The sequence below is a fragment of the Cavia porcellus genome, unplaced genomic scaffold (assembly GCF_034190915.1).
Source record: "Cavia porcellus strain 051 isolate PalLab524CR breed Dunkin Hartley unplaced genomic scaffold, mCavPor4.1 scaffold_27, whole genome shotgun sequence".
Taxonomy (NCBI): domain Eukaryota; kingdom Metazoa; phylum Chordata; class Mammalia; order Rodentia; family Caviidae; genus Cavia; species Cavia porcellus.
The window spans coordinates 18335963-18361087 of record NW_026947510.1 but is presented as its reverse complement, the minus strand read 5'-3'; the positions used below and the strand labels follow the sequence as shown (position 1 = coordinate 18361087).

At 53.8% G+C, this 25125-nt stretch overlaps 1 long non-coding RNA gene across 1 annotated transcript; it reads right to left on the bottom strand.

Annotated features, from left to right (window-relative positions):
• Positions 1-16806: 16806 nt before the first annotated feature.
• Positions 16807-21607, bottom strand: LOC134473503 (uncharacterized). Its single transcript, XR_010043753.1, has 2 exons — positions 21217-21607; positions 16807-18452 (listed from the first exon to the last, which is right to left on the bottom strand). It is a non-coding gene; the product is annotated as an uncharacterized LOC134473503 (long non-coding RNA).
• Positions 21608-25125: the final 3518 nt, after the last annotated feature.

Below are 25125 nucleotides of genomic sequence, written 5' to 3'. Positions count from 1 at the left end.
GTATTATATAGTGAGTTCAAGACCAGCCCAGACTACATAGCAAAACCTGCCTCTAAAAACAAACAGCAGCAAAAAGAAGAAATAGAAAGAAGCTGAACTGAACTGAGAAAGGAAGAAGTGGAACTGAAGGGATGGGGAGAAGGAATGGAATGCATGCTTGAAAATAAAGGAAAGGAAAATAACAGATTGTAATTGAAACTGAATCTGAAAACCCAGCAGAAAGAACAGGAGCCGCAGGCCAGAATGCACGATGATTAGTTGGACCTTGGTTGAGTCACCTGGAGCCTCAGTTTCTCCATCTGTGACGGAGTACCTGGCACATCCTCTGCAGATCTGCTGCCAGTTAGATGGAGTTTATGTGAGAGTGTCAGTCTTCTTTGTGCCTCAGTGGTGCCAGCAGGAAAAACTCCAGAGCAGAGAGTGATGGCAGCCTCCTTCATGAGGTTCCTCTGAGGACTGATGAGTGCTCCTCGCTGACCTCAGGTAAGCACCGTGTATATCTGAGGTCCTGCTTGGTGCTCACGCCATGGGAAGCTGTTGGCCGCACCCACATTCCCCTCGGAGTGTCCCAGTTTGGAGCCGGAGTCGCTAATCCTATCTCAAAGTGGTGAGCGACTGCATGCTGAGTATGGAAGAGACACTGGCCTCCTAAGCTGCATCCCGCCAAGCTGCTCTTCTGGGCAGGATGCAGCACCCAGCCCCTGTGCCCACAGCCTGTCTGCAGGCCTCCCCAGGATGGGGCTGCCCCTCACAGGGGTCCTGGCTGTAATTCACAGAGACAGTTTCTCAGCCTACATGCAGCTCTCTAGGCCCAGCAATCCTGCTGTCTCAGACTATTATCTTTGTCCTTGCCTGGGCCCCTGTCCGGGGACAAGACAGACTTCACGATTCTCCTATAACACTTCTGGCTGGCAGACTCGGGCTTCCTCCTTTTCTTTCAGGGCTATGCTACATCTCTGCCTAGCAGACTCCTGTGCACCCTTCAAAGGCCAAGTCAAAGTGTCTCAACAGAAAAGCTGTCTGCTGCCCTCTGACAAGATACCCATGCCCTTCTCTGGGCTCTTCTAACTGCTCTGAGATCCACCACTGACCCATTTTCCGACCCAAGGAACATCTCCTTACCCCTGTGCCTCAGTTTCCTCATCTCTAAAATGGGAATGAAATCACAAGCTCTGCCTTCTGGGGCTGTTTGAGATATAAAGGAGATTGATCCTATGCAACATGCCAGGACTTGGTATGCATGATGCTTGCTTTGTTTATTTTATGAGCTGGTGTCATAACCATCCTCCCCCACCCTCACAGCTGACCGTTTTTCTGTTTCCCTCATGAATTAGGGAGCACTTTTAAGGGTGGAGGCTGAGGCCGAGGACCATCTCAGGATTCTCAGCTTACAGCAATGGGATGGGCAGAAAACTGGTCCAAATGAAGGAATGAATAAGCAGGTCTGTGATCTCCCTTTGAAAGACACATAGCTACCGTGGGGTTCTGCACATTCTTCCAAAGACAAACTCATCCCACAATTGTTTCTGACACCTGCACTTCCAGTCAGGAAAACTGGCTGTTATCAATTATCTATTGTTGAGCAGTGAAGCCCACCTCAGCAGCCTGCGATGATTTATTGGTTTCTTCTGCTTTGTGGGTTGGCAGATAGGCAGGTCCTAGGGGGGCTTTTCAGGACTCATTCATGAAGCACCACTCAGCTGAGCCAAAGATTCCAGAGGCACTGACTGGTGGCTTCGGCCTGGTATGTCAGCCCCCTCCAGGTGGCTCAGCATCCTAAAAGCACAAGAGAAAGGTGTCCGGCACGGAAGAGGCACCACCATCCCATCGGCCACTTTCCATTGGCCAAAGGAAGTCCTGTAACCACAGCGTCTCCTTTAGGAGACAGGAGGGGACTGGTCATTCACTCATTCATTCAGTAGCAGTCTCCGGGCAGACCCACATGTGCTGGACCCTGGGCACAAGGCAGTGAACACAACAGGCACAGCCTTGACCTCCAACAGCCCATGGCCCTGTGAGGAAGGCCGGAATTTGCAAGTCTTTACCAAGAGGCAAAAGAACACTCCATCCCCGCCACCAAACTTCCAGGCTTTGGGACCTTGGCTCACAAAGCACAGGTCTGAGAGGAACAGCTCAGTGCTTTTGAACTGAAACAAAGAACTTGAGACCCTTGTATAAATGGGGAAACTGAGGCAGAGAGGCCTGGCCTGGGCAAGCTGCTGAGTGAAAATTTGGGAGGGAGCATGTGATCTATGCAATGCTTCAGACACAGGCAGAGGCCACTTCTCCCCCTGTTTGGACAGATGGCAATCTCTGGGCTGTGGCCGAGCTTAATGTGATTCCCATTGTTTGAGATCAGAATCACCCCAGGCAGTAACAGGATCTCCACACCCTGCCAGCCAGGCTCTTCCCTGGCAAGCAAGCCTCAAGCTTAGTAGAGCAGACAGGTAGGGGACCCAGGACTAGACTGTCCGTCGCGGAGACCTGTGTCTCATTGCATCCTCAGAGGCCTGTGCCATTCACTTTTCATGATGGGGAAACTGAGGCTAAGCAAGATTCCCAAGCACAAAAGGAGGAGGTTCCCAGGATGCCACCAAGAAAAGCAGGACTTTAATGTATAAGAGATCAAGTTGCCTTTTGGCGAAATGCCTGTTTGGGGGGTAGGGGTGTTTTCTGGCATTTTTGGCAGTATTGTAGATTGAACCATTGAACCCAGGGGTTTTGAACTGAGCTACATCCCTAGCCCTTTTTTATTTTGAGACAAAATCTCACTAAATTGCCCATCCTGGCTAGAACTTGTAATCCTCTTGCCTCAGTCTCCCAGAGTTCGGGGGTTACAAGCATAAACTACCACACCCAGCTGAAACGCTATTTTTTCTTGTGCTGCTGTTGGCCCATTTCTCAGATAAAGAAACTCTCCAAGAGGTTCAGGAGCTTGGCAGTTGGCAGAGAGGGGAGAGAAGTGGCTGATTCCAGAGCCCCACCGGCCTGTCCTTCCATCCCAACCTTGGCTGCCAGGGACAGGACATAGACCAGCCTCTTGGTCCTCGTCTCTGCTTCTCCTGTGTGGCCCACAGCCTGTGCCCAAGGAGGGCCCCAGTCCTCAGAGCCTACAGACAGAGCTGAAGCAGAGGCCCCATGGCAGGGGACCAGAATGCAGTCAGTGCCCAACATTAGGCCAAGGTTAAAGCCAGGAAGACTCCCAGCACCCTACTTTCTGGCCTGTACCTGGGGAGCTCATATGGACCCAGCACTGGCCTCTGCACACTCCCTGGGAGCTAGGGGTGGGCACTGTGGTAGATGGTCTGAGTACAGTGCCCAGGGGACAGATACCTGGGGAAATCCTCCCATTTAGTGACTGTCTACCCTGAGATATAGACCTCTGCCTTGGGTTCTCCTTCCACAGATTGGAGCGTGGAGGGCTTAGCACTATCTGAACTCTAGGCAGTGGTTATCATTCTTACTTGGCATTTGGGAGTTGAATGAGTGGCGGGGCACCCGGGCGTAGGTGCAGTTCAGTGGGATGAGGTGGGGGAGCACACTGAAGCAGATGGCCCAGGGCCCGGCTGGGCAGGAATTACCATCACAAGCAGAGTAATGAGCTCACACTCACCAGCTCCACAATACACAATCAGCCCAGGTGCCCAGGGGAGGCTTGGCCAGCCTGGCATTTGAATATGAAAAGGGCGAAAAACAAAACAGCTCTCAACTCTCAGAGTGGGGCAGGGAGGGAGGGTGCTGTGCACCACCAGATTGGATGTCAGACAGAGAGAGAGAGAGAGAGAGAGAGAGAGAGACATGTGCACATAGCTATGAAATACTCACAAGTGCCCACAAAGCCAACATATGCATGCACACCCATGCACACAACGCACACCAAGCACAATTCTATTTTGGCTTCCCATTTGCAAAGTAACTGCCCTGAGGAAATGTGATAATGTTCAGTCCACTACCTCAGATGTTCCAGAAAGCTTTTAAACAACTCTTTGTATCTCTAATATTTATTTGTTTTTTTATTTTCTTTTGAGAAAGCGTCTCACTACATTCTTCAGGCTGGCCTTAAACTCACTATATAGCCCAGGCTGATGCTTGTGCCTCAGCCTCCTGAGTGCTAAGATTACAGGTGTGTAACACCACCACACCTGGATTTTATTTATTTATTTATTTATTTATTTATTAGTCCTATTGTCACAGAAATTTAATCTTTGTCAGTTTGGGTAACAGTCACTATTTCCCAGGAGGTTTCCATGCCATACAAGAGGCAGAGTCCAGGGGTCCTCCATCCATCTCCACCCTCCACTTGTCCCCCACAGTAAGGAACTCTCAGGTTCTCTAGGAACAAGGCTGCCCTGATTTCCAGAGACTACATCTCCCAGCTTCCCTTGCAGCTAACATGGGCATTTGATTCCATCCTAGCCAATGAGAGGTGAGCAAAGAGATAAGCAGCACTTTCATTCCAAGACAGGTTGGGGCTCGCTTTTGCCTCACCCCTTGCTCTTCTTCGCTGACTGGAGGAGAAGGGGAGCACAGAAGCAGCCACTTCAGACTCAGCACAGAGGTCCTGGAGTGATAGTGTTCCCCTTCCAACCCTGGAACACCTTACTGGGTGGAAAGCAGAAGAAATAACTCTCTGCCTTCCCGTGATTCCCACTGGACCCGTTCTGTGTTGCTTAAGCCAGTCAGATGGGGTCTCATCACGGCAGTTAAACATATCCCTGCTAAGACACAACCAAGGGGACACACAGGGGGCCACATGCATTAGGCACTAAGGACAGGCCTCTGTGTGTGTGTCCCCAGGTCCAGGTATGTATGAGGTGCCTGAAGACATTTGTGAGCGAAATCACGAAGGGAGAGGAGAAAGCAGATCCTTCTTCGTACTTTAGACCTACAAGTCCAGACACCTCTTTTCTTCTCCCCTTGAAGCAACATGAATCTTTCATGTCCAAACCCAACTACAAACTTGTTCATGTATCTCTCTTCCCCATCACATCGAACAGTACCCCTGGCCACCTGCAGCTCCAGGACACAGTTCTAGGAGGTCACCTTTGTCTCCTCCCGTGACACTCCCCACGTCATCACAGACTCACTGATTTTGTTTTCTAATTTTCCCCAACCCCTGACTCTCCATTGTCTCCATTGCTGTGCAGCCTGTCCCAGGCACCACCCGTTCTTTCAGGGCTCTTGGTTCACCCTACCTCCCATGTTACTCCACAGTCCTTCCTCCACTCAATAGCAAGAGCAGGCTTTTAAAAACAGCTGCTAGCATGGTGCTGCATGCCCATAATCTTAGCACCCAGGAGGGTAGGAGGATCTCTATGAGTTTAAGGCCAGTTTGACCCACATAGTGAGTTCAAAGCCAGTCTGGACTACATAGCAAGACCCTGTCTCAAAATAAAATAATTTTGGGGGAAAAAAACCCATGAACTCTTTTCTTTATAACACACCCAGCCCCAAGAATTTGATTATAGCACAGCAAGAAGACTAAAAGATGCCAGAGATTTCTAGGAGGATCAGAATGAAGATCCTGAGAGAGAAGACACTATAAACTCACTGAGGAACTAACTGGAGGACAAAGGACAGAGAAAGAGGAGAAAGAGTTACAAGGCCGGAGCAGGCTGGTCTTTAGGCCTTCAGGCTGTGGGAAGGGTTTGTGACAGCCCATCAGCAAGGAGACCAGCCATGAGTTTTCCACAGGAGACTATGAATGAGAGGTCATCCAGGCTTGAAGGGGCCAAATAGGCATGGTGTGTGTCAGATGATATCCATGCTAACACAGAACCCCCAAGTCACAATAGATTAAAATTTATTTCTGTCATGTCACTGTCCAAGCCAAGTGTCCCTGAGACTCAGTGCCACACAGTCACTCAGGAATGTGGGGCCCTTCATGTACCTCCAACTTTGACACATGGCCATCAAGGTCACCATGGTGAGTATTATCCAGCAAGAATCAAGACACAGAGCATGGGGAGCTTGAAGCAGAGTGTCTAAGCCATGCCCAGGAATGGTGGTAGCTTGTCCCTAGTATCCACATTTCTTGGGCTACAACTCGATCACACAGCCCCCGCTGGCTGCTAGGAGCTGGAAATGTTCTCATGCAGGACCTACAAGTAAAAGATGTGACAGGGCCCTCAACACTCACTGTTAGTCTCTGCCACAGTCCACCCCTTGGGCACCACACATCCATGAGTGGCCTCCATCTCACACCTAAGAAAAACTCATCCTGTCCCCAAAGGGGGAATCTGATGGCCCAGCCAGCCACTGCATGCCCAGTGGCTTACAGACTACAGAGAAAATGTGTGGCCCTCTCATACATGCACACATGTGCATGGACAAGGCATGATGACTGAACAGGGGAAAGAATCTCCGTAAGAATCCTGCTCAGAAAAGGTGAGCACAGCAGCAGATGCTTCACGAGGCAGGAATCTGGAGCCTTCCCACCACTTCCTTGGGCTCTGCTCTCTCAAGGAACACACTGTCCATATGTCCACGACCCAGCTGCACCCGCTCTAGGCCCCGCCTTGCCTATATGCCTCCATAGCCCATTTTCCTGGTCATGGGTGATGGGGGCCTAAGGGATAGTTTAAAGTCAAAGACTCCTCTTATCTCAGGACCATTTTTCCACATCAGTATAATTCCCTGCACACCCAGGGGGCCGATGGATTTGCCTTCAGTGAATTCTGTGTGGCAGCAGGCACACTCACAGCTCTTCTCCAGCCTCAATTGTCAAGCCTCGTTTATTCATCTGCTCCCTTTTCTCCTTGTCTCTTCCTCTCTGCTTAACCACAACAAGGTTGGGGCCATGGTCCAGAGTGGTTGTCTCTTCCAGTGGCCCATTCTCTCTCTCTCTCTCTTTCTCTCTCTCTCTCTCTCTCTCTCTCTCTCTCTCTCTCTCTCTCTCTCTCTCTCTCTCTCTCTCTCTCTCTCTCTCTCTCTCTCTCTCTCACACACACACACACACACACACACACCACTTCTGCTCCAAGTCAGCAGTTCCTGTCCTGCAATGCTTTGGGGATGCAACCCTCCTTGGCTGTGACACCCCAATCCATTTCATTCTTCCCAATGCTCATCCTGGGGCTCCAGGCTTAGTACCCAGCGCTCTGCTTTCTAGGCAGTCACCATCAGGGTGTCCTCCAATATTTTTCACTTTATAACCTGAATTGCAGCATTTGAAGTACCCCAATACGTCTTTTCACACAAGTGCCACACACTTTAGATCACGCCTTTCTGTATCAGTCAGAGAAAGCTAGCTGTTAGAACAAACAGACCCAAATCTCAGCAATTCACCACAACAAAGGTCTGTTTCTCACTCTTGTCATAGTTCCAGAAGAGGCAGCTAAGGAGCTCAGCCTACATAGTCCTTGTGTGACCCTGAGGCTGCCTAGGCACCAGCCAGCCAATGAGCAGAGACAGACAATGCATTAGAAGTCGCTGCTCCTGGGCCATACCTGGAACAGGAATATTGCATGTGGGCTTGAAAATTGTGTCTGTCATGTGCCCAGTGCCAGGAGGACTCCAGACTTCAGGCTTCTGATCTCAGCCCAGCTCCCTCTGCCTAGTTGTCTTCCTCTGCCCAGTACACAGGTTCTGATCCACAGCTGGGGCACTTGTGCCCAGAGTAGAAACAGCAAGTCCCTATCATATGCCTGCCCTGTCTGTGGTCTACAGGAGCATCTGAAGCAGGTAGCTTTCCGTTTTTCTACTTCTTCCCAGCTTGGAAGAAACACTAGGTCCTTCTCATCTCTGTCTCTCATGCTCGGGCCCACATCTTCACCTAGCTGTGGCTGCCACAGTCAGCCTTGCACATCTGTGACCCAGAGCACCTGTGTGTGGCCCCAGTGGTATCCTGTAGGCATTGGGAAGTCACAGCTGGATTACAGCAGACCTCTGCCACACAGACACATCAGCAAACCCAGAAAAGCCAAGTTCTGCTTCAGAGATACTTATGCCAGCAGCAATGAGACCTCTTCCCCATCCCTGGGGACAGTCCTGGGCACCTCTGTGGACATCAGGCAGTCCCTTCAGGCAACAGCCTCCATCAGCCACAGCTGCCAGCTCACCTCCCCCTTGAATGACAGATACTTGCCCCCCACTAACCTTCCACTTCACTTCCTGGGACTAAACCTAAAATAACCTGCCAGGTCCTAACCTCTCACCTCAGACGGCTCTTTCAGAACAGAGACCCGGCAAAAATGGCCAAACCCCCAAAAGCCCCAGAGCCAATTCAATCTAGAAGCCCAGCCACACTGGTTCGAAAGTCCTTTCCAGCCCAGAGCTCCACCTGTGGGGACTGTGGCGTGTGTCCTGGAGCAGGTACGGGGACAAGAAGACCAGATCTCAGTGCAACATTCAAAGGCTCTGGGCCAGGCTGTCCCCAAGCCCCATGTCTCACCAAAACCCTGGGGCTTCCTCTCACGATAGGCTGAGCTCCATCCTATCCTAAAACTGAGGGACCTCAGATGGGATGTATTTGGTATCTTTGCAGAAATGATCAAGCTAAAACGTGGCATTTGAGTGACCCTTCAGCTCAGACAACCAGTCTTATCATCAGAAGAGGGAACTTGGCCAGAGACACTGAGGGACAACCACAGAAAGACACAAGGAGAAGGCGGCCACCCACTAGCCAAGGAGAAAGCAATGCTGGCCACATCTCGATCTGACACCAGCCTCAGGAACTGGTGGGGGATAAGTCTCTGTCATTCAAGCCCCAGGCTCGGTGGCCTCTGCCAATGTGCAGCTCAATGGGGACCCTTTTGTCCATCCTGTGTCCCTAAAAACAAGGCACTCACTGTCAGCTGGCCACACTAGGAGAATCCAGAAAAGGAACAGAATATGCAAATGACATGTAAATGAGCCACTTCTAAACCTGAGGCATCCTTTGAGGGGCTGCTGTAGGGAATAGAGGAAAATGCCTGTGAGTGGCTTAGCAACTGTTGGCATGGAAACCAGGCTCTCAGGCACTTAAGGAGACTTCAGACCTAGTCAGGACCAACTATGCAAAACATCCTCTCTTCGAATCTTGCTGGCACTCAAAGCCACCACTTCAGTGGCAGGGAGACCACTCCTGGCCACTGGAGACCAATTTCAGATGGTGCATACAGAACACAGATTCCAGAGATTTGAACCCAAAAGGAACACAATGAGAAGTCTCAGGTGCCAGCAGCTGAATTGTGGCTGGAGATGCACGGTGGACCGCCTGCCAGCCACCACTGGGCCTCCTGGTCCCAATCATGGGGGACTGACTTGCAGTGACCATTCACTGGGGGCCACTGTGGCCAGAGCAAAAGGACTGCCAGGCACACAATGTGTCCCACAAACACCCTACCCTTCCAGAAAAGGGAAGACACTCCCCGCAGCTTGATGCACAGATCTTGGGGGCTATATTTACATGTGTTCCAGGTGAAATAAAACAAGTTAAAGCAGAGTGTGAAATGTGAAGACTCCACCTTAAGGGGAGAAAAAAAACACCTTTGCAACAACAAATCGTTGGAGCCCGTGCAGCACCGGGTGAGACTGTTACCCCTCCGAGACAAGTCTCAACTCTTCAGCGTTATGAAAACCCAGAGGATTGCTTTGCCACCGAAAATTTATGGCCCCCAAATCATTCCTAGCAGACAGCGCACATTCCCCACAAGGGTGTCCGGCTGGGGCCACTGCATGCTCTCCAGGGCCCGGGTACTTGGTTCCCAGAATGTCTGCCCTGTGGGGAGCACTGCATCTGTCCTGTACTTCAGGGGATGGCTTTGGAGACTCCCTGTCCCCTAGAATGTCCCTGTTACCTCCAGTCCACCATTGGTACAGTCAGAATCGCAGCTGCAGGTGGCTGAGGCCATCACCCCCTACCAAATGCTTGATCCTCAAAGAGGAGCAACCAGGAGGCCCAGGGGTCCATGGGGACCAGCTCATAGCCCACACTCCCACCCTCTCACACGGTTCTGTCCCAAAGTCCCCAGGGACAAAGATATTGACAGGGAGACTATTTCTGCTGATCCCACAAGTAGAGGCAATAGAGGAAGTACACAGATTTACATTAGAAGTGACTTCCAAGAGGGAAAGAATGCCACACCTCAACAGCCTCCATGGCTCCACATTGCTACAGTTTGGTCCAAGGCCCTGCCCAACACCCCAGACCCCTGCCTAACTGACCACCATCTGCTGTACATCAGACACACTCCCACATTAACACTCCCTCTGCAGTACTGGGAGTGAAACTCAGTGCAGTATTTTGCAATAGAGCTACATCCCTGGCCCTTTGCATTTTGTATTTTGAGACAAGGTCTCTGTAAATCACCCAAGTTGGTCTCCAACTTGTGATTCTCCTGCCTCAGCCTCCCAAAGTACTGGGATCATCCCAGGCATGTGCCGTTATGCCCAGCCCACAGGAAACCCTCCAGTACCCAGAGTCACCCTGCTGTGGCCTTAAGGAGAAAAGCAGCCACAGAAATGAGGCCTGAGAGCTTAGGCAGCTCCTCACTGCCACGGAGCTGGAAAGCTCTGGGTAGAGGGCACAGCCCTAGCCACCCACTACAACTCAAGGGCACTGGCTGGCAGGGTGCCGTGAGGGACAGAGAACCTATCCTCCGCTGAGGCTCACTGGACTGAGATGGATGGCAGGCAGGGCCGCTGAGGGTCACAGCCTTCTGCATTGAAAGCATCCCCCTTTGGGGTCTGGGGGTCACACTCTCCACAGAACCAAGAACAGCAGCCCTGGGCCCAGCAGGGACAACGCCCGGACCCTGTGGGTATTGCCACTGCCCAGCCTCCCTGATCCCTTTGAATTTCAAAGAATGGGCCTCTCCCTCCAAAGTAGGCAGTAAATCAGGCAAGAGAAAGGAAACTGTCCATCTTGCTGAGTTATGGTGGCCAGGGCCAGACAGCATGCACTGCTAGGACCGCCAGCCCCACCTACACCTGCCCTCTCCCTGTGGTGCCTCAGTCCTCTTTCCCCCTCCCTGGCTCTAAGGGGCTCTGGCTGAGGCCCCACTACACCTTCTCTGTCCGCTAATCAATGGATTAGCTTGTGCTTGCATATGTCCTGTGACAGGGAGCTCACTCTTAGGCCCTAACAGCTCTGGACAAAGCTCTCCCTTACGTGTAGGATTTAGGAGTGGCTTCTTTGACACTCCCACCTCACTGAGTCGCCTTCTCTTCCCCACACACCAAGAGAGCTCTGTAGAGATGAAGGGACCAACAACTCTGGCCTCTGGGGATCCCAGTGTCTCTGAGGGCAGCTGCCAAGGGGACCTAAACGTGTACTGATGTGAGCTCAGAGATCAGGTGCTGGTGGAGGGCCAGGATGAGGTGTGCTCACACTAGGGCCAGTAAGTAAGTGTGCAGCCTGTGTGGCACGTGGAAGTGTGTGGGACACAAGCAGGGCGTCCAAGGCCATGGGCAGGCGAGCTGTGACCCGACCAAGTGGGACAGCTGTCAGGCAAGGAGGTTCCTTCCCAGGCCTTCTCCCAGGCCTGGAGGAGAAGGTGGTACAGGGTGGTAAAGGCAGGTCAGACAGGGTCACAGCTGGGACTCAGGGCCATGCAAAGCAGAAGAGACCAAAGGTTGGGACCAGTGGCCCGGGCTGGCTGCTGCCACCATACACTCCCACTCACCTCCTGCCAAGGCCACGCCCTCCTGGAGGGACACAGGTACTGGGGAGCCTTGTGCCCTGTCTACTTCTGGCCTCCTCAACTGCTCCTGGCCTGGTTCTCGCCCTCTCTGGGCCCATCTAGGCCCTCCATCTCCATGGGAACCATTATTTAAGCCACTGCCACCTCCTACCTGGGCAACCCACAGTCCTTAACTGAGTCTCAGCCAGCGATTCTGGGAGATGCCACTGTCCTGCATCTTCCTGTCACATCACCCAGCAGAGACCCCCTGAGAACCACAGAAAGACTTGGAAGCCATCAGGTATGGTGCTTGTCTAACCGGTTTTGCTTTGTTTTTCGAGACAAGGTCTTGCTGTGTAGTACACACTGGCCTTGAACTCGCTATGTACCCAGTTTGGGCTCAAACTCATAGCAATCCTCCTGCCTCAGCCTCTCGGGTGCAGGGATGACAGGCACGCATCACCACACTTGTTCTTTCTTTTTCTTTCTTTTTTTTTTGTAGAGTGGATTGAACCCATGGCCTTCACACTGAGCTGGCCCCAGCCTTTTTCAAAACTTTCCCCAGCTGCCCAGACTGGGCCCCTAATAGCATTCAGTCCCATTCAGACACAACCACCAACCAGGAGCCAGAGGTGAATGGTTCACCCCCGGACCCAGAAGCCCCACCCTGCTGAGGCAGGCAAGCCCCTCATACCCTAGAGAGTCTTATGTGGTCACCCAAAGGCTGCCACCAAGTCACACTACAGTCCCAGCCCCAGAGAGGCATCAAAGTCCCTGGCTGCGATGTTCGAGTTACAGCTGATGAAAGCCTCCAGGACATCAGCAGCTCCACAGTGAGCTTAAAGGTGAAGGCTTTGATATTTTCAGGGCTGATGAGGCCCTTGGCTTTCTCCACTTTGGGCTTGCAGGGAAGAGGAATCCCATTTGCAGCACACAGCAAGGACACGGCTATCCAGGGACTGCCTAGTTCCTTGGCCCATCCAGCCTCTGATTCATCCGTCCTTTCTATAAAAACCAAAATGACCTCTCCTTCCAAATAAGCTAGCTGTGGGGACAGGAAGACCCAAGGAGTGCCAGAGGGTACACAGTAAGCAACTTCACAGAGAGAAACTGCACCAGACACCACCTCCCACAGAGAGGGTAAGACACCTGGCCACGGTCACACAGCAAACCAGCGCACCAGGGCAGCACTGGGGGCCTTGGCGAAACTCCAAGTCCCCCAGGGCCTCTGCATTCCTCTTTGTAAAATGCTGTAGGTATTTTACACAATGCAATACACGTATGACAAAATTTTTTAGTGATAAACCCTCTCTTTTTTTGAGATAAGATGTCGCTATGTAGTGCTGGTGGCCTTGAACTCTCTATGTAGCCCAAGCTGACCTCAAACTCACAGCAATCCTCCTGACTCCTGGGATTACAGGCACGCACCACCACATCATGCTCAACTCTGTATTAATTTTTGAGCCAAATCATTTGAGGAAACTTCAAATCATTTTTTATTTGTACCAGAATTTGAACTCAAGACCTTGAGCTCTATGGTGCTGAGCTATACCCCCTAGTCATTCCAAACCATTGTTTAAAAATGGAAAATGTAGTCATTTTCCTCCCTGTCCCCAGCCAAAAACCCGGAGACTCCAGGAGCTCCAGGACTCTGAGAGACTAAACTTCACTCAGGAGCAGAGCCTGGAGACTCTGAGATGTGGAATTCGCACTCAGCCACACCCACCAGGTGCCTGTTGGAAGTGGGGGAGCAGCTTCACCCTGCCAGCCACGTAGGGACCCCCAGGCCGGCTTGCCAGGTTAAAGCCCTGAAGCTGTGGGTTGCCCGGGCTGTGGCAGAAGGCTTCTGGTTAAGGCCCAGGCATGTCACCAGTCTGCGCACTGCGTGCTGGTGAACACGTATGCTGGGCCCATCAGAGGCTGAGGTAGGTGGGTCTGGTTGAGTTCTAGGCCAGCCTGGGCTAACTAGTCATTCCAAGGCCAGCCTGGACTACACCATGAGACTCTGTCTCAACAAACAAACCAAACAAAAAGGTCCAGTCCCCTCTCCAGGCCTCAGTTTCTTCTACAGTTGCAATACCAGAGGATCCAAGAGCACAGATTCTATTCTTTTCCTCCCTGGTGCACTCTCACCCCTGGCATTCACACCCAGGAAGGCCTTCCTGGCAAGTGCCAAGATGCCCACCAGCTCCCTGCAGCCTCTCAGCCCAAGCCCAGCAGAGAACATAAGGCCACCCCTGGTGTCCTCACAGACTCTCATTACTGGAGCTGACTGGCCTGGCCTGCCTATGTCATGTCACTGACCCTGATCTCCAATCACTGTGCCCAGTAGAAGCATGCCCTTTTCTGATTGGCCAGGTCTGAGTCCCAGAGGCTTCACCTCTGAAGCCTAGAATGATATAATCCACTCTACCTACAAAACTGTATTATCCTGCCGGGATGATCAAGAAATCTTCCTTAAGAAGGCAAAGTGGGTACTGGGCAACCCGCAAATAGCCACAACAGGGTGCTCAAGGTTTGCAGGCCCTGACATCTTTAAGTAGTCAACACTTGGGGACCAAGAAGGCTCAAGTGGCTCTGACTCCAGGAAGTGGGGCCAGCACCCCTTTCCTTGGCCTATGCTATGCCCTTGCCCACCAAGAGTAAAGGCCCACTGGTCTCCTCCACCTGTGCTCCTGCCCAGGGCAGATAAATTCACTGTTAGATGAAAAGATGGATGCATGGGTGGCAAGAGAGGATGGATGGATGGGTGAGTGGGCGGATGGGTGGATGAATGGATGGGGGGTGGAGGGATGGGTTGGACATTGAGCAGTAAATGGGTAGAAGGAAGGATGGATGGATGAGTGGATGAGTGGGCAAGTAGGTGGAAGAATGTATGATGGAAATATGGATGGATAGATGAGTGGATGGTGGGTAAATAGGCAGGTAAATGGATGGACAAATAGACAGATGGAGGGGTGAATCAATGAGCAACTGAGTGGGAAAATGGATGGATGGATGGATGGATGGATGGATGGATGGATGGATAGGTGGTAGGAGAATGGATGAGTGGATGGGGTGGATGGGTGAGCGGTGAGTGGGTGAGAGGAGGACTGGACACTCTGACAAGGGGGTGAATAAGTAGGTGAGCCCACAGCTTGGTCGAGGGAAGATGGATGGGAATCAACCTTCCAGATCACGTCTTTCCTACTCCCCTGGACCGGGAACTCACTTATTTAAGCTTCCAGCCCAGGTCCCACTGCCCCTGGCTCTGACCTTGTGAAGCAGCAGGAAGGCAGAGGCCAGGACCCAGAAGGTTTCTGTCTGTGCCGAGTGGCCCAGCTCCTGCCACTGCTCTTCATTAAGTGAGGTCTCCAGGACTGGCTGCCCTCTCATACTCCCCGCCCATTCTCTCCTGATCTCAAGGGTTCTCCTTGCCACATTTAAGAGCTCAGAAGGGTTCAGGGTGGAGCAGCAGTCATCTCCCTCTTTATAAGACCTATGCCTTGGGTAGTGTGACCTAGGGGCATATTGCTTCTGTATACCACGCAGGGTCTACATAATTCACTACTATGAACAGCCCTACCCCGGGCTTCCTTTGACAGCCATGTGCAGCTTGCTTTTTGGAGCACAGTGCTGGAGCCAATGTTTACTCCTAGTCAGACTCACTCAAGGGATTCCTGCCAGCGGGGCAAGGTCACTGTGAGACCTGGGGTCTGAGCAGCCACACGGGTAGCTTGGCGGGTGAGCGGGTGCTCTATGCCCAGGTTCCCGTACACAGGACAATGGAGTCCAGAGGCTGGACAGGGCTTCATTCTTCAGAAAAAGGCCATGGCACAGGGAAGGGCTCCCAGGTGGAGGAGTTGCAGGTACCAAGACCCTGGGGCAAGTGTGTGCATGGAGGTGGCAGGTGGGGCCCCAGTGTGGCCTGGAGGAGTCAGATTGCAGGAGGGAAGGTGACAGGAGCTCTGGCCCCAGGAAGGAAGCCTGCACCATGCACCCATCAGATCTTCGAAGGCAGCGTGCCTTGGGCCCCCTCTAATCCGGAGACCCTGGGGGCAGGAAGGGGTACCGAGGGGCTCAGTGAAATGCGGGCACACACAGCGGTGAAACCCAGCAACTCGGCGTGGCCCTGAGCGAGGGGTCCCCACTGATGCCCTGTGGGGGGTCCCAGGGTGTCATGTCACGTGGATGCAGGAGATGATGCTTCCCAGCAACAGGGACTGACGTCACCATTCACTGTCCTGCGGGGCAGCGCGGGCCTGGACCCCGCGGGGAGTTCCTAAGCTAAGGGGTGTTGGCCAGTGATGGGGCCGCGGCCATCGCGGCCTCGGCGACACTGAAGCAGCGCCCAGGGGTGGGCAGGGCCCGCGACACGACAGCTCCTGCCCAAGGTCACAGGCGCGGCAGGCAGCCACGCGGCGGGGCGGGGAGGAAGGCGAGCGCGGTTTAAGGCAGCGTCCTCGCCCGCGATCACGTCATCCCGGGACACCGCCGCCGTCCCGGTCCCGGTCCCGTCCGTCCGTCCTTCATGACCTCATCTCTTGGCTGAGCCCCAGCGCGGCGCCTGGGCCGGATCGATGCGGCTTGGCAGCGCCCACGCCCTGCCTGCCTCCCTCCCCGGGCACAGCGAGGCTGTGGGGGGCCTGCGCGTGATCCCCACGCCCGCCCGCTCCACCTCCTGCAGCCCGGGTCCTGCTCCAGCCCGATCTCTTCGGGTCCATCCCAGGGCGTCCATCCCGGACCCACTTGGAGGGGTAGCACGGGACAAATGAGGGCTCGGTGTCTGCAGGGCCCTGGCAGCACCCCAGCCTGCAGCCACAGGTGGAGGGGGGCACCCTCACCCCTTAGCAGACCGGCTGTCCGTCTGTCCTTCAGTGGCTGGGAGAGCGAGTGAGGCGAAACCCAGCACTTAGGATTCAAGGTCCCTGGGGCATTCTGGGAGACTGAGGCACAAGGACCCCAAATCCTAATCCTGCCAGGAAAATGTAGTGAAACTCTGTCTCGAAATTAAGAATAAAAATGGCTAGGGATGTAGCTCAGCACAAAATCCCTAGATTCAAGCCCCAGGATCAAAAATAAATAGGGAAGTGCAGTGTCCAGGCTGGGACTCGCTCAGAGAACACTACCCCCAGCCTCACCCCATTCCAGGTGGGAGAGCAGATCCGCAAGGCCAAGAGAATTGCAGCAGTTCGGGAACAAAGTCACCGGGGCCTCAGGCTGGTGGTGGTGGACTGCAGTGCTTATTTTTATTTTTGTAATATTTTGAAGGTAGTAAAATACAACAGAACAAGACAGAACAAAGCCAATGGAGACAATGCAGTGAAATTGGTACAGAAGTTCTCATCAGGTTACCAGGATAACAGTAACAGTTACCACAGTATATCTCGTTATCTTCACAATAGTTGTCCATTCAATCAGGTATAGCAAAATCAAACCAAATACAGAAATTATAAAACCCATCAAAACAGAATATTGAATAGAGCAATATAATTAATCAGAACAAAGCAAAACAGTAATAATAGTATTTGCCTTCAAAGAGATGATAGAAGGAAATCCCCTTCTGTGGTCGTCCTCCCAAGAGATGCCCAGACCTCTGACTCCCAGTTGCTAATGGGGGAGGAGGGGGGTGGGATGTCTGATTCTCAGCAGTGTGCCAGAAGGCTCATGGCTGCTTACCAGGGAGACAAGCGGGTTTCTTTGTTGCCCAGCGCCCTAGGTTCATATCACAGTGATATATGTGCACCCATGTTCACAGCAGCACCATTTGTGATAGCTAAATCTTGGAAACAACCTAGATGCCCATCAACCGCAGAATGGATGAAAAAATGGTATTTTTATACAATGGAATACTATTCAGCTATAAAAAGGGTGATCTTGAGGCCTTTATAGGTAAATGGAGGCAAATTGAGAATATCCTCATTAGTGAAATAAACAAGACTCACATTAGTAAATATTACATTGTCTGTCTACTGTAAAAAATAATAAAAACTGACAGAGTAACGGGATCCAAAAAGTATAATAGATATTGTAAAAGTGAAAGGGAAGGAAAGTGCTTTAAAGGATATAACGGTATGTATAGTGTGTAAGATAGATGACCATATTACTGGGTTTTTGTTAGATCATTGAACAGAAGAGTTTGCACTGTCCATGTTTGAGTGCCTAGCCACTTTCTATGCTTTGATTTTGTAACTTTAACAACTATTGTTAAGATGACAATATGTAATGTATCAGCCAGCGATTTTATGATGTTAATTTTTTTGAATTCTGTATTCTACTTTTTTCCTCATTTTTTCTATTTTGTTTTTTTAAATTTTCTTTCTTTAAATAAAATAAAATTTTTAAAAATTTCTGTGCTAAATTAGTTAAAACCCAAGCTTTAGACAGAACCCCAGTGGGCTGAGGTGAGGACTCCAGAGAGACTGTGGCACTGCCCTCCCTGCTGGGCTGCATCTGGGCGGCAGTGGGCACTGTGGTGGCTTGGCCTCCCCCATGACATCATGGGTGACACGCTGGCTGGGAGGACCTGACGCCTCCAGCTCAGGGCTAATGCCTGACTCACTCAGACTGATCTCGACACTGCCTCCTCACCTCAAAGATGGGACCCATAAATCAGGATGGGGTCAATTTCAGCATAACATCTTCTTGTACCAGGAACCGGCACAGAAAATGGCCTGAATCACTGCAAAACCTAGAACTGCAGCTGACTGTCCTGGAAATCCTCTGAGTGAAGGTGGAGCCACTGCAGCCACTTTGCCATCTTGAGGGAGCTGAAACTCCAGAAGCCAAGAGAAGGAGAATCACCCAGGAGGAGTCTTGGGCCAGAGCTGTGGCAGCGGAGAAGGCATAGATAGCCAGGAGGAGGAACACCTGGGAGAGAAACGGAGGGTGAGCGGAGGTTGCACCTAGAGCTCCATGGTCCCCACCGCCATCTCCCACGATATGCGTCACCTCCTCTGCCACTGCTGCCTGGGCCTATGATGCTGCCTCCACAGAGTACACAGCACATGCTGAGTCCCGGCCTAGAGCCCTGCATGAGGAAGCCAGTTTGAATCTGGTCCCTTCCTCTACCACTCTTGTACCTGGGGAGCGACTCTTTGATTAAGCTCGAGGTAATGGATCACGAGCAAACACAACCCGCAGCAGCGTCCAATAACCTTCCTGGAAAGACACTGGAAACCCAGCCTTTGCTCCTTTTTCTTCTTCCCACCTTTCTCCAACCTGCTGCTCAGAACTCAGAAGTGACTGGAACTCCAGCGAGCCACCTCGGACCACAGAACCAGGAATCTAGGTTTGGTAGAACCAGGAGCCGCAGGAGGCCGGCCCCACTGTCAGACACGCACCTCTTCATGTGAGGAGATGTGACACCTTCTCCCGGATAACCCATTACTATTGGGCTTTCCTCTACTGTTCAACCCGCCTGCTGCATCCAGGGGGCACAAAAGGCCCGCGGTGGGCACCCATCTGTTCAAAGCCAGACAATGCCTCAGGACACCTGCTCCATCCTCTCCTGATGAGTCACAAGTCCTCTTGCCCTCGGGGTACTGTGGCCACACCCTGCCTCTTTTCCACCGTGATGGGCACTGGGACACCTAGCTGTGCAGGACTCCAGTGTGGCCCTGGCAGGGGCACTCCCTTCTTTGGGCCCATGTACTCTGTTGGTGTGACCTCCCCCTCCAATCTCAGGGCCAAAGGTCCTCCGAGGTCTCCCAGTGCAGCCCTGTCCCTGTCCCAAGTGCTGCTTCCATACTACACGTGGTGGGGAGGTCGCTCCCTGCTCTGCAGTCAGTCCAGTGCCACTGAGCTCAAACTGGGAATCAGGACCACCCACAGAGTAGACACCAGCCCTGCCCCTATGCTAAGTAGGGACAGGGGATAGAGACCAGGACCCAGAAGGCGGCCTCTCCCCACCACTCCCCTGCCACCTGGTCACTCTGAATCCTCACACTGGGGAGAAATACAAATACCCCGCATCCCCTCCAGCTCAGCAGGGTGGGGGTTTGCTATGAAAGCACAAGGCAGAGGAGGGGACCAGGCTGGGCTGCAACCTGCACCCCACCTGACTCGGCTTCTGAGTGTACAGCACCACATCCAGCAATCAGCTCTGCTTTACAGGTAGGGAAACGAGGTGGAAGGCAAGCTTCCTAGGGTGGCCCAGCTCACAAGTCCTACATGTGTCCCTGGGGACAATGCCCTGTCCCCCATCTCATCCCTCAGGATAAATCTCCAAACTTGCAGAAGTGAGGCAGAAGCCCAAGCGAGCTGTGCTGGCCCTGTGCATGCCTTGAGTATTTAAATTCTTTTTCATAATTATCTCAAATAGTAATTATGGCTGAGGTACATGCGCTTAGCTTGGACAAGAAACCACCTGCCTCCCATTTTTTGTCAAAAGTGGAAATGCTGACATTATTTCTGCAGTGCTCTTCTGGGCTGCTTTCACTGTCAATGCTATCTTAACCACAAGAGAACCCCCGGGTAATGCTGCTGGGTGACTCAGTCCAGGAGAGCTGCTGGGACAGGGCCGAGAGGGGACACAGAGAAGAGAGAAGCCAAGGTCCTGAGCCCAAAGCAGCTCTTGCCCCCGAAAACCTCACAATTGGCCACCAGGTTCTGGTGAATGTGGCCCCCAAGATATGCAGGCGTTTGTCCAGCATGACCAAGGACACAGAGGTGCCACCCTGGAAGGGGAGGCTGTGGCATAGCCACAACCAGACGCAGGTGTCCCCAGCTCCAGGTCTGTGTCTGCCGTGGGTGGCCTTGTCCACACTTCTGGGCTGGATGTCCCCATGTGACACAGGAGCTGGTTGAGTCTCAGGGCACACAGCTGCTGGCTCCCAGTGGGCACTGCCCAAGCAAAGCTCATTTGAGCAGCAGATCTCTCCTGGTCCGAGGCCCTCAAGTCACAATCGCCAATGTCCTTATTGATTATCATCAGCTGCCTACAGGAAACAGGCATGATGCCAGATATCTGGCATGCATTCTGTCACCTGTCTTGCACCAGGCTGCCACACCGCCCATCTCTTATCGCTCCCGGGGCACAGGTGGGGACACTGGGACTCAGAAACCAACATGGTGCCTCCACAGACACCCAGCATTGCAAGCCGCAAAGTCCCTGAGCACCAACAACGTGTCCCCTCTAGATCAAACGTTCTCACTTCTGAGATGCAACACCCAGGGGCAGAGGCACCTCGAACGGAGTAGTGTGGCCTGCTCCCTCTGGGTGGCAGGGAAGAGGAGTACGACCGACCGGACAGTGACACAGAGACGACGGAGAGGCCCTGTCTGTAGAACTCAACTCGGTCCTAGCTGCGTCCTCTGCTGCCCCCGTGTGGCCAGAGAGATGAGCGCAGCTATTCGGAGCGTCGCGGACCGGGGAGACAGCGCTGGGCCTAAGGAAAGGTCCCCAGATGCAGGTGCAGGTACATCCCTGAGGAGCCTCGCCACCCAGGTCCCCTTGTACAGACAGCGGTGCACACACATTGAGCACCCGAGTATGGCACGCTCGCCCCCGAGCATGGCACTCTCGCCCCCGAGCATGGTCCCAGGTGCATGAAATGGGTCCGTGGCTCCTTTTTGCAGCAAGGGACCCGGGCCAGAGCGGCCGGCCGCTTGTCCCCAAGGTCACGGTGCTGACCTGGCGCAGCGTGGCCAGTGAGCCTGGAGCCACTGCTCCAGGACAGAGAGTGCTGTGGTCCCAGCTGTTCCCTGCCACAGTCACCCGGAGGGAAGCGACACTGCGTCCTCTGCCCAGGGGTCCTACGCCTGCGACAGCGCCACCCACTCCACGACGGACGCTCGCGGCTGTCCTGGTCCCCGCCCCGGGAAGCTGGTACTGTCAGCAGCCTCGGTTCCAGGGGAGGAAACCAAGGCATGGGACGGAAAAAGACCGCCGGGGTCCCCCCGCCGAGAGCTGCTGCGGTACCGTGAGGCCCACGGGTGGCGGGGCCTGGCTCCGGACTGAACTCGGGGACCGCCGAGGGAGGGAGCTCTCCGGAGCTGCCCGCGGACGTGCAGTGCCAGGGGGAGGGAGTGGCCCTGGCTTCCCTGCTCAGAGGACGTGGGCTCGGGCGCCCCCTGGCGGTGGCCTTGGGCGGGCACAAGGGAAAAAGCCGCGGCAGGACGCTCGGATTGGAGACCCACACTGGGGACCCGGGCGCAATACCTGCAGTCCCCAGGTCACCTGCATCTCCAGTGGGGGCACCAGGGTCTGCGCCCTGACCACACCCCTCCTCAGGGTCTTCCTCCTGTGTCCCCCAAACTGGAGTTGCCGACGACTCCAGAGTAGAGCCCCAGGTCTCTGCCAGCAGGGATCAGAGGCATTGCGCACTCTGCCATTCCCATGGCAACAAGGCCACCTGGACAACCCCAAGGCTGAGCTTTCCGCATCTACACTGCTCAGCTGGAGCCAGCCGTAGGGTACAGAAACGGATATGAAAGCCTCTCCCCTCCCCAAACCCCTTCCAGAACGCTCAGGTTTATTCCCCATCCGAGCACACAGGGACACCACAGCACCTGGTTCCCAGGGACCCAGACTCTCATGATCCCCTCAGGTGCGAAATAGTATTAGCACATGGGCGCGCCTGCAGGCCAACTGTGTAAGGGATATAGGGCCATAGGCAGGGAGGTCAGGGATAGAGTGATCGGGGACACCTCCTTCTGAGCAGCTGAGGACCAGCCAATTCCGAGCAGTGGAAGATCAGATGCAAAGGCCCCGGGGCCAAAGGGCTGTGAGCACTGCAGGGGTACAGGGCAGGGAGGAGGCCTTGGCAATGACCAGACTGGAGGCAAGAGAGGCAGGCAATGGTGGGACCCAGAGTATCCAGAGGTCCTGCACAGTGCTGACTCATGGCTGGGTGTGAGGGTCAGAGGAGGAGCAGAGAGGGGAAAGGTCAGGTTCCAGAACATTCCGAGGTTTGGTGATGCAGGAATGCGAGTGATCTGGTCTGGGGTGGGTGTGAGAGAACAAAGGCAGGGAAGGGTTCAGAAATGTTCTGGGGTCCAGTAGGCAGGGCTGTCCATTTGGGTAAGGAGGAGAGAGAAGAAAAGTTAGCTGCCACTTGATCAATAGTGTCACCTCTCCTGGCCCTGGAGGCCACCTCCACCTTGGCATTCGCTCCCTAGGACTCCTGTTTTTCATTGTTGCTTTGACTTTTTGAGACAGGGTCTCACTGCAGCCTAGGCTGGTCTCAGACTCCTAATGTTACTCCCGCATCGGCCTCCTGAGTGCTTAGATCACAGGCTTGGGACGCTTCCTCTCTAGCCCTCCAGCCTGGGCAAAGGCTGTGCGGGTCAAAGAGGGGGCACCCAGGGAGAAAAGGGGGCAGGGGAAGTATCATATGGGCTTCCGCCCATGGTACACACCATTCAAAATGATGCCATCCACAGGGGAAAGTAAGGCTGGGCTGGCCACTGTCTTTCCTTCGTGGAGTTGGTGGCCCTACCCTGGGGACTTCGGCTCCTGCCATCGGGAGAGGGTGGGCTTGTGGCCAGGTCTGGGGGACACGGGCATAAATCCTGGCTCCTCTGTCCTCACCCTTTCTGGTACTTCTCACACGGTCAGAACTGGGGTGGGGAAAGGACAGGCGCAGAAACCTTGGGCCCTGCCATGTCAGTGTGGCCTTGAGCTTCCGATCTGATAAATGGGCAGACAGGATAAAGCCTGTCCCTGTGCCAACCTTGGACACAGCCAACGGCGGGCCCCTCCAACCGCTGCCACCGCAGACCTTCAGCTGCCCCCTCCCCCGCCGCCACCCAGCTCTGCCCAGCACGGACCTTCGAACGAACAGTCACTACCACCTGAACAGCTTCCAATGCCCCAGCAAGGTGGTCTTTATCCACTCCACAGGATGAGTATCAGTGCCTCCTGTGGGCTTTCCCTGGTGCTAGGTGCTGGGGACTCTGAGAGGTTTTTCTGCACTTTCCCTGGAAGGGATACACTGGAGGGAAGTAGTTGGGTGAACCAGGCAGACCAATCCTGACTGCTTGTCACCCTGGGAATGCCCAGCTCGGGGACAGCTCCATGGCGGCCCCTCTTTCATAGAGATGTACACAGAGCCACGGCTACCCGTGCCCTTGGCCTGAGGCAAAGGGCAGCCCTCGCTGGGTCATCAGCAGAGCTTTTTCGTGTCCAGGGCTACCTACAAGGCGTCGTCGCCTCCTGCTGCGTACGCGCGTGCCCGCTTCTGTGTCTGCGTTTGCGTGCACGCGCGGGCCGGGCCAGCCGCAGACAACTCGGGTATGTCTGCCAGTTCTTCCAGACAGACCCAATTCTGTGAAATGAGAGTCATCAAAACACCAAAAAGGGCCTATGCGGGGCAGCAGCGGGCCTTCTGTTCTCCCATTGCTCTTGGCGATGGAATCAGGGGCCCTCACAAACCAAAAATGTCGCTCGGGCTCGCTGCGCCCACATCGACCCCACTTGAGTTCCTTTCTCCACTGGGATCCAGCGAGTGGCAGCCCCGGCCCGCCTTGCGCCTGCGCAGCCGCTAGCAATGCTACATGCTGCCGCCAGGTGTCGCTGCGCACGCACGGGGCTGGGGGCAACCTTCAAACCAGAACCCGGAGTTCAACTGTGCTGCGCTCACTGTGCGGGATCCTGGGTGCCCCGCCGGACAGCACTCCTCTTGCCCGTCACTTTACTTTTGTTGGAATGAAGATTGAATCCACGGCCTTCGCACTGAGCTACATCCCAGCCCTTTTTATTTTGAGACGGGATCCCACTAAACTGCCTTGGTATCCCCGGCCTCTGCCTGCCACAGATGTGCACCACCACACCCGGTTTAGACTTCTAATTAAACAAAAGGTGGAGACAGTTCCTGTGGGCCTTCGTCCCACCACAGACCTCCCCCACTGGCTGCGCTCCCCGCCCTGTGCTGCCCAGCCCTACGTCCCTCCGTTCGGGCCCCGGGCAGCATTTTTCCTAGTTGCAAGCCCTGTCCGCTTGCAGCTGCCTCTGCTCTTGGGGGCCGCACAGATGTAGTCTCTGCTGTCTGGCTTCTTGCGCAAAGGAATGTGTGTTTGGAGTCCCTTCCTGTCTGGTCATGTCTGCGTGTGACACCCAAGGCCTGCTGTCCCCCAGGGGTTCATCTCCTCTCCTTCTGAAGGACAAGAGTGCCTAGCGAGCTCCAGCAGTTATGAACAAACCTACCATAAACATCTGTGCCAGGCTTCTGAGTGGACCCTGGCGCTCAGCTAATTTGGATAAATCCTCAGGGTGTGATCTCTGGGTTTTCTGTTTCTGCGAGAAATCGCCAAGCTGTCCCCCAAAGTGGCTTCTGCACCCTCCTCAGCAGTGGCAGAGAGCCCCTGTTTCACCCTCGCCATGACGTTTGGTTTTGGACATACCAGTAGATGTATAGAGCAGGCACCATGTCGGTGGGGACCCGTTTCAAGACCCCAGTGGGTCCTGAAGGTGCACATATGGAGACTATGTTTCCCATACATACCCACACTAACGTTTTATTTACAAATTAAGCGGGTGTGATGCCACAGGCCTGTAATCCCAGCACTCCAGAGGCTGAGGCACTCCAGAGGCTGCAAGCTC